General features: G+C 34.1%; 1 long non-coding RNA gene across 1 annotated transcript; it reads right to left on the reverse strand.

The window, feature by feature from the left end:
* Positions 1-7,506: 7,506 nt before the first annotated feature.
* On the reverse strand, positions 7,507-9,359 carry LOC143665517 (uncharacterized). The gene is made up of 3 exons (XR_013167027.1): positions 9,249-9,359; positions 7,984-8,102; positions 7,507-7,615 (listed from the first exon to the last, which is right to left on the reverse strand). It is a non-coding gene; the product is annotated as an uncharacterized LOC143665517 (long non-coding RNA).
* Positions 9,360-9,723: the final 364 nt, after the last annotated feature.

A 9,723-nucleotide genomic window follows, 5' to 3' on the forward strand; every position in this document is an offset into this window, starting at 1 on the left:
ATTACAATATTATATATCAATTACAGTATAATATTTGTAAATATTGGTAAATGCTAAATAACATTTCCTCCTTCCCATCAAATACATTCCCCTCACACACAGCCACTCCACACATTTATATGTTTGTCACCATTAAAGCAATAAAACTATGGCAGTTCCTATACTTTGATTTACCATTGAGAATGTTAAATGATAAGGGGCAAAAATTGTCCATAGTAATGCCCTCCTGATAAGGGAGCAATTGAAAGATTGTCCCAATCCTATCAGATGTCAAAAAAGCATTTCAGTAGACTTAAAAAAAAAAAACAATGCCAGAATGGAAAGATGTATTACATTTTGCTGTTTCCTGAAATAAAAGGAAAATAAAGACATACATCCATGATTTACAAAGATAAATCATTAAATAAACAATCTTTACTCTTAGTGAAAATAGAAGTATCCTATTTATAACTTATTATATTCTTCAGGACCAAAATCAACTAAACTACAAAATAGAGTTCTCACAGTGGGATGAAAATTCTTATTTGCTAGATATTATGCTCTTAGCCAACGCTTAAATAAAAGCATTCCTTTTCATATTTTTTTCTATATCACCAAATTTGTCCCAAGAATCTTGATAAATCTGATAATCTATCATTGACCAGGCACCCAGAAATGTCAAATCCAGGATATTGAAATTAGAAAAGTTTTGCCTTCGGGGGTATAGTTTTTAACAAGGTAGGCAGAAGAGAGCCAAATCTGGAGGCTTTGACCCTCAAAGAATTCATCTGTTTTTGAAAATCTGTGCCATAACACCTATTGGAAGCAAAAGACACATCTAGTCCTGGTTTTCTCAGACTGTAAGGAAAATGGGGACTATGTCAAATAGAGTGACAGGGCCAAAAGGAAGTATTTGAACTAAGGTTAAACCACATTCTTAGTGATTGTCTCTCAGTTATGTTTTAAGGACAGTGGGAGGGTCACCTCTAGGAAGCAAAGTCCGCACTTAAATTCACAGAACTAAGCAAAAAAGACCAGTAAGAAGTGACTTCAAAATCATAAATGGATCTAGAGATTTTGCCCCTCCTGAGGTGTGTAGGAATAAAGAATAATTCAATTCTTAGTTGTTTAAACTACCTGATATATATGTATATAGATTATTCGAACATGAGCAGTGTTTGTTTAATCTAGCTGCATGAGACTAAAATATGCTGAGTGAGAAGATGAATGTATATGGAAACTTGCAAAGATCAGGAAGATTTGACTATTAGGTAGCATCGTAACAACACAAATATTGTATTTAAGTGTTGCTATTTGTCACACAAACTAGAGCACTAATTTTATATGCTAGATTTGCAGCAGGGACTGTGTTTCTGATTTGTGACTAAAAACTAGCAATAGTTGTGTGACCAGTAATAGAAGTAATGATGCCACTTCAGAGAACACTAATGTATATATATTAGGAAGTCTGTCTGGATATTTGAGTACTGGATTAGAATACTCAAACACAGAATAAGCTTTTGAAATGTCAAAGGAAGGACAGTGGACACAAAATAATTACCACAGTTATGTACTGTTCAGAAAAAAGAAAATATTGAAAAATAATCTTCCTAAAATGTATCCGAAGAAATCATTCTTATAGAGAAAGAAAATTATCACATCCAATTTTTTATTTCAATTTGTTGCAGGGAAGAAGCAAATAGTTTCCGTTTCTCATCATATAATTTGACAAAGCCAACAGTCAACTATATACTAAAAAGGATTCAAATGACTGTATACCCTGTTGGAGATTGAATCATGTCTTTCCTCAAAAGCCATCTTCAGGTCCCAAACCCTGGTCCTGTGAGTGTGGACCTATTTGTAAAAAGGACATTAGAGGGTGTCATAAGTGATAAATTAAGGTGGGCCCTAAATGAGAAAGGTTCAGCTGTTATGCAATTAGGCTGAAGTACTTATAAGCAAAGGAAATTGGACATGTAATGAGAAGCCACAGAGAGCAGCCAGAAGTTGGAAGTCAACAGAAGCCCTTAGAAGTGAACAGTGGCATGTATATTGTAATATGATGAAAAGGCAAAGGAACCCCAAGGATTGCTAGCCAGCCAAAAATATTGACAAGGAGAATGCAAGCCTCCTAGACTTTGCAATCATGAGCCAATAAATTCCTATTGTTAAGTCAACACATTGTGTGGTATTTGTTTTAGCTACTACTCTACTAATACTCAATGTTCTATGCTAATCATATACTAATACAATATATTCTCATATATTGTAATGTTATGCACATTATATGTCTTGGATAGAATCCTAAATGTTTATTAAGATTAACAATACTCTATTAGTGATTACACTTTTTGCCTGTTTATGGAATGACTCAGACATAACATTCAAGCACAATTCATAAAATAAATGTTAATGACACACAATGTGATTATGGCTGTACAATTTAAATACCACACAAATAATTCACTCCCTGACTTCCTTTGTGTTATATTCATCGTAGTTTTAGTACAGAAAATAGTTCCCTCCACATGCTACAACACAACACGTGTCAAACATCAAACAAAAGTCCCCATATGAAGGAGTTAAGTGTGTCATAACAATGTGTTGGTTTAACACAAGACCTTGTATAATTGGGTGCTAACATGTATATTAAAATCAAATGTGAAAAAATTTAAATGTGTATATGTAATAGTCTCTCTCTATTACTGTTAATCAAACTTTAGCACTGATTGTTCTAGTAGTTCTACATTGGAAGGGGTGCTTGGCATTCATAGAATAATTTTTCTCATCCTATATTTCAAAGAACTAATTTACATATAGTAATGGAAAAATAATGATAATAAAACAGAATATGCTGCCACTAGTTTTGTTTGTAGCCATTATTTAATAATGAAGGTATGCATACTTTAAAATTATAGCTGGGTAAAAAGAAAGCAAGGGTATTGGAAGATACAATAATACCCCTGGTTCTCCGATGTGATTACTTTTATGCTTGGAGAATAAAGGCCATATAACAAAAGTATATTCCTCTCCAAACATTTTTGAGCATTCTTGCTGTCCAACCCAGAGCTATCGTTACAGGCACATATCCCTCTGGATGCCAGGCCGACTTGCTTATGTGGAATTCTTCAATTAAGCATCTGTTTTAGTCTACCAGAGCTGCCAGAATGCAATACACCAGAGATGAATTGGCTTTTAATAAAAGGGGATTTATTTAGTTAAAATGTATAGTTCTTCAGAGGAAAGGCAGCTTACTTTCAACTGAGGTTCCTACTTACACCGGAAGACACAGGGCGATCTCTGCTGAGCTTCTTTCCAGGCCTCTGGGTTCCAACAACTTTCCCCAGGGTGATTCCTGTCTGCACCTCCAAAGGCCTGCTCTGAGCTGCAAGTATCGAGATTAGGTATACTGAACTGCTTGGGCTGTGCTACATTGCACTCTCTCATTTAAGCACCAGTCAAATCAAACATCATTCATTGCAGCAGGCATGCATCCTAGCTGACTGAAGATGTACTCTGTTGACAGATGAGTTTCACATGCCACTGGCTCATGTCCACAGCAATAGAACTAGGCCCCTTCACCTGGCCAAGTTGACACCTGAACTTAAAAACCACAGCATCCTAATTGGGCCTATAAAAATCCTGAAATTTAAAATATGAGAGCAATGAACCATTTCAGAATAAAATCTCAAAAATAACATTTTATCTAATTATTATCCATACTTCATTTTGAAAGTTATATTCAGAGTACCATTGCAACAATCTACAAGGTCTACTGAAAAAACACTTTAGGGGCTCCTGAATGTCTCTTTATCATTTAAAGCATCAATTCAGGGTTTTCCATTTTCCTGGGGATAACTGATGTCAATCCAATGTCCTTAAAAAAGTGCATAGGAAACAATTCCTTTTTTATATCAGGTCATGGGTGAATCTAAATGTCATAAGCTGATTTTCCCGTTGATTAATTAAGGTACTATACTTAACCCATTATAAATATATATAAATGCTATCTTTCCAAAAAAATTGCATAATAAATACAATGTAACGTTTAAAATTCTGTAGTTAAATCTAGCAACAATGAACATTTGACATATAAATGGCATTGCTGAGCAAGCTGCTTCAGGGCAAATATTTTGTTGAAATAATTTGTCAAGCTAATGTACTTTCAATTTTGAGAAATTCTTATTCATACACTTACATGTGGCAGTTTATAATTGCCAAAGCATTTCACTCAGCATTTTCTCCAAAATGAATAAAATGCAAATGCTTGAAGAAGTAATAGTTTCTGAATAATAATTTCTAATCTGATAAAAACCATAGTTTAAATAAACCCTTAGATTTTCAGCATTTCGTATCTTATTCCAGACATTCAGAAAAAAAGCATTACAGATTGTAATTACATAAGATTCATTTCGTACAAGTCTGCCAAAGTCAACTAGACTTTTTGGAACTAGCTAGATATCCATGCTGGTATTGGCTAGGTTGATCATACAATTTATTTTCTGAACTGGAATACTTTAGAGTGAAAGTGGGTGCCCTTAATACCTAGATGATCCTAAAAGTTGTAAACCAGGACTGTCTCCAGCAAACTGGGAGGTATGATCACTCCAGAATGAGCAAATAATTGATTGTGAAACAAAATATTCATTTCGTATGTACAGACACATTAGAATGGAATCAGCTTCTCAAGCAAACTTATAAATTGAGAGTAAAAACTGAAATGTGAGCAATCATTTTTTTTCAGCTTTTAAATTTATGACAGACATTAATTCAAGACACTGTATAAAATGATACCATCTTGCACTACTCGGTCAGTTCATAATACATTTTCATTTTGAAATATATTCTCATTTTGAAATTACCTTCACCCGGTTGCTTCATCCTTTCATTGTTGCAATTTTAGGGCTAATACTGACAACTCTAACTACCAGATGTTGATTCACAGATAATATGTAAAAATAATGGAAAATGCTTTTCTTGGTAACCATAATTATCATAATATGAATTAATTGGTAATTATTATTATTTAACTTTAAGCCACCCTTTTCTTGAGGAAAAAAAAATGGGTCGCAATTAATAGAAAAGTATCTTTAGAGTCAAAGCAAAGAAAATTCATAATTATGCACCTGCTCTCTTAAGAACTTTACAAAATAGGTAGACCACATAAAGCAGGGAATGAAATGCAATAAATAAAATTCACTCTTTTAAAGAGCTTACAAAAAATGCCTTTACACGTCAATACAATAAGCATATTCTACATTTCCTAGGTATTCAGGTATCTTTTGCAAAAACACTTCCATTTGTATCTATTCATGAACATCTAAAAATATGGAGAATTTAAAAAATACTAATGGCGATTACACAGCTTTAATATTTCCCTTAAAAAGATGTCACTAGAATTTTCTCCCTGTATTTGAAAAACCAGCATATCCTGTGTTAACATAAAACAACCCACTGAAATAAGTAGTGAGAAATAACACATCAGATGGCCTTACACGTCACTCACTGTTATTGGTAGCTGCAAGGCTACACCATGCAATGCACACGTTTTGTCAGGTGCAGGCTTTAGTGAAGATGGACCCGCCTTTCCCTGCAGGTCGCTGAATGAAAATGGAAATTAATAATTTTATCAAAGAAAACAGGGGTCCACAATGGTTCAAGAGTTGCATAGCTCTCCAACTGTCCAGCCTATCACTAGGGCTGTTAGCTTTCAGTGGATAAGCAAAATTGAAATAAAATGAGATTTCAAAGTACTCTGTTTAATTATAATTAAATGAAAAAAAATACGGTGTTCACCTAGCAGATGAAGAAGTTCTCACAAGTAGAATATACTCCAGACACTGTATAAACATATACACATGTATATATATATATATATATATATATATATATATTTCTGCCCTCTAAATTCATGATTTCCTTCTGGGCATCTAAAGGCCAAAACATAATTTTGACAGATTTTATGTATAAGAACTCTTACTTTGAATAGCTATTTTTATGAGCAAGTATTTCTGTCATTTATGAAGGAAAATATATCTTAATAACCAATAAGGTATGGTTTCCCCAAAGCACATAGATATGCTTGCTTGCTGGAAGTTTTCCATTTATCATCAACAAAAGTTAAGTCCTCTATTGTGGCTGATGCTATTTCCATTTGTAGCATTTCTAACTTTCAGGATTATGCCCCCGTTTATTATGTTGTCAGGAGCTATTTTTCATAGGAAGCTTATCTTCCAATATCTACACAAAAAAATCAGAGTGTATATGGTACCTTTTATTTAAATGAATTTGGTTTGATTTTTTAAAGAAAAATATTGCCTTTGCAACAAGTTTTATGTTCTAAGTAACAATGAAATATGCAGAGAAGACACAGGTATGGCTTTCCACCAAAATGAAAATATAAGAGTAGTTTGTGAGAGATCAAGCACAGGGGTTTTGTTTTCTAAATATATTCCAGTCTGTCTACTGAAGTAGGTACTTCAGGGTACATCCTGACTATAATCTAATCACTTTTGGTAAATGAGTACCCACTTACAGTAAATCTGATATACTCTGCTCTGAAGGATTTCTGCAATCTTTTTATTTGCTGTTGATCTCCTTTTGAAAATAAATTTCCCCACTATAGACTAACCCTCAAAGTCACAATGATGCTTTGCAGAGTTCTTCATCAAAGAAACATAAGCTAATTCAAATACGTGAATTGGCAGCTCATAATATAAAATCATAAGCATCTGAAACCTTTTGGTTCACGTCTATGTAGTAATTAGTTCATATGTTGTTATAAATCACAATTTTTTTCAAATGATTATAAGGATTGCCATTAATTATACTCATGTGCACACTTTTGCTTTTTCTTCCATTTATACTTTTGGAACATTTCAAATGCACATAAAGAGACCAAAAATAGAATAAATCACCATGTCCTATCACACAATGTCAATTATTTTCAAACCATGCCAATCTTATATCTTCTATACTTCTATCCACTTTCTTGATCCTATATTATTTTGAAGGGAATCAAGGACACTATATAATCTTATATAAAACATAAGCACAATATTATAATTACATTTAAAAATTCATAAAGACTTAAGAGCATCAAATCTTCAGCAATCGTTCAATTTTTTTATTGTTTCATAAATATCATGCTTTTTTAAAAAAGTTTTTTTTGGATAAGAATATAAATAAGGTCCATACATTTTTACTGGTTGGTATGTGCTTAAGTATTTTTTATTCTATAGTTTTCTTCCTCTCACTCTCACTGTGTATGCATTCTTTCTGTTCCTTGAAATTTACTTATTGAAGAAACTGGATCACTTGTACTGTCAGATTTCCTGTACTCTGAATTTTGCTGGCTATACCCCCAAGTTTTCTTTAAAACTTTCCTTTATCCTCTACATTTCTTATAAATAAGTAATTAGATCAGGAAACTTGATAAAATTCAGGCTTACTGTTTTTGGCAATAATATGTCATAGGTGCTTTTATGAAGTATTTTTAATAGCAAAAATCTTCACATATTGACTATTGCAGAGTTGTGGTTAAACAGATGGGCTCTGGAACGCTAATCCTGGAATTTAAGCCTCTGGTGTTATGACCTTGGAGCAAATGAATTAACCGAGGCCTCAGTGTCTTCACCTGTAAAATGGGAACTGTAATCATACCTAACAAATAAGAATATGGTGAAGGCTAAATGAATTAATTCAGATAAAGCTCTTAGAAAAGTGGTTGGTACTCAGCAGATATTAGCTATTGTTGCCAAATAGTTGAAGTTAATAATGAGGAATTTGCAGAAGATATTTACAACTATTATGATCCATGTAGCAGCTAAATTTACAAGTCTAGTTACAATGACTTTTCAAAACCTAATATAAAAGTTGAAATGTGATTGGATTGAAATGTCCAACCGTATCAGGGAACTGGTAATGGAATGTGCAGCCTTTTGCTGCTAGGTCAATGACTAAACACCTGCAGGTTATTAGTGATTGAGAGAAATTGGTGCTCACCAGTTCTGTAAAATGAATTGCATGCTTCCATATATAACATGCTTGGCTCACCCTCAGAAAATAATCACAAGCGTGCCCAATTCACAGTTTCTTCTCTTTTAGAGATACTCTGACAGCATCTGGCAAAGCAAAAGTATTGTCTTAGCTAGGCAGAAGATATGGGTCCTTCTCTTGCTATCAAGAACAACACTTTATGAAGACAGTTTTCAATCTTTTAGAGATAGGTCAAAAATATTTCTTACATTCAATCTGTACTTGATAGAATTTCTAAGGGAACAAAATCACGTAACCTGCATTTTTTTAAAAAAACACAATCTTAAGATTAACTAAGAACTTATCAATCATTAAGGTATGAAATCCATAAGAATGGAAAATGGCGAAGACTTGAAGTCAGATGAGCAATGGAAAATTTAGGCTGGGTATTTAAGGAAACTGCCTATTAGCAAGAATGATTAGATAATGGAATGGTACTTTTTGTAAGCTCCATAAATTTCCAAAGTAAATTGGAAAACACTGGAAGAAAATGTTCCACACCAATGAGGGAATAGATGAAATGATCTTTTCATCTCCTGTTTTTATAAGCTAGTCTGCAAATTAGATGTATAAAATTTACCTATCCATACTATGAACACGATAGGTCCAATTTTAGGCTTGCTCTGAATTCCACTGGGAAGAGTTCCATTTCCAGGTCCTAAGGCAAAAGCTGAATAATAATACCAATATGGAAATTTGGAACAGAATCAATTGTTAAACTCAGATTATGAGATTTTAACTGCCATTCTAAAACTACTTATACAGCCTTTCTATGTTATTTCCATTTGCCAGATCAACACCCAAGAGTCATTTGACATTTTTTTAAAAATCCCAATTACATATCCAAATTGCTGATTATCAAAGCAAAAGGCAACCTGTGATTTTGGCTTTAAAATCCAGTTTGCCTTAGGGATAGATGGATGAAAGAAATTCTAGCCTACTGTTTAAGGGTTTATATTCCCGAGTTTCCATATCCCATTTACGGTGGGAATATTTTAGCACTTCAGCTTCAGCAGTATCACTTTATAAGGTGCTTGAGAGGAGGAGGCAGCAAGCAGAGATGGAATAATAAATGGCAGAGAAGCAAAGAGGCTGCTGCTGCAGGTAACCTCTTATGCCAATTGCCAAAGGAAAATGGCTGTGAAAAGCAAAGGCGTTTTTTTGTTGTTGTTCCGTGAGCAAGGGATGAGAATTTAATACTAAAACAGTAAATTGAGTATCTGTCCTTTTACCTCTTACTAGAATTTCTTTGTTGTCCTTTGCATGGGGAAGGTTAACAGCTCAACCTAATTCTTCACGCCAAGGAACTTTATAGGCTGTCATTTGGTTAAGGTCTAATGGGCCCTTTGAGATTTGATAACTGAACACCGCGCTCACTGGAGCAGGCTGCGTCACAGAGGGCCTGGAAAAGAATGTTTGAGTTGGAGAGAAGGTGCTGCTGCTCCAACTGCTTTTCCACCTGCACAAACAGAGCCTTCAGGGACAGTAGCACTGTAGTTACAGAAGGCTAGACTCAGTCACCTGGGATCCCAGGAATGAGAAAGGTGTTAAAGTAGCCAACTCCTCTGTTTTGCCAAGGATTTTCCCGGCCCTGTTGTTTTTGGCAAAACTTTGAAATATCCCACTTCTCTCACCCTAAGCTTTCCCCTTTCCATTTCTTAGGAATGGCTGTTGAGTATTGGGTTGACAAGTCCAAATAGAAAGACA

The sequence above is a fragment of the Tamandua tetradactyla genome, chromosome 21 (genome assembly GCF_023851605.1).
Source record: "Tamandua tetradactyla isolate mTamTet1 chromosome 21, mTamTet1.pri, whole genome shotgun sequence".
NCBI lineage: Eukaryota > Metazoa > Chordata > Mammalia > Pilosa > Myrmecophagidae > Tamandua > Tamandua tetradactyla.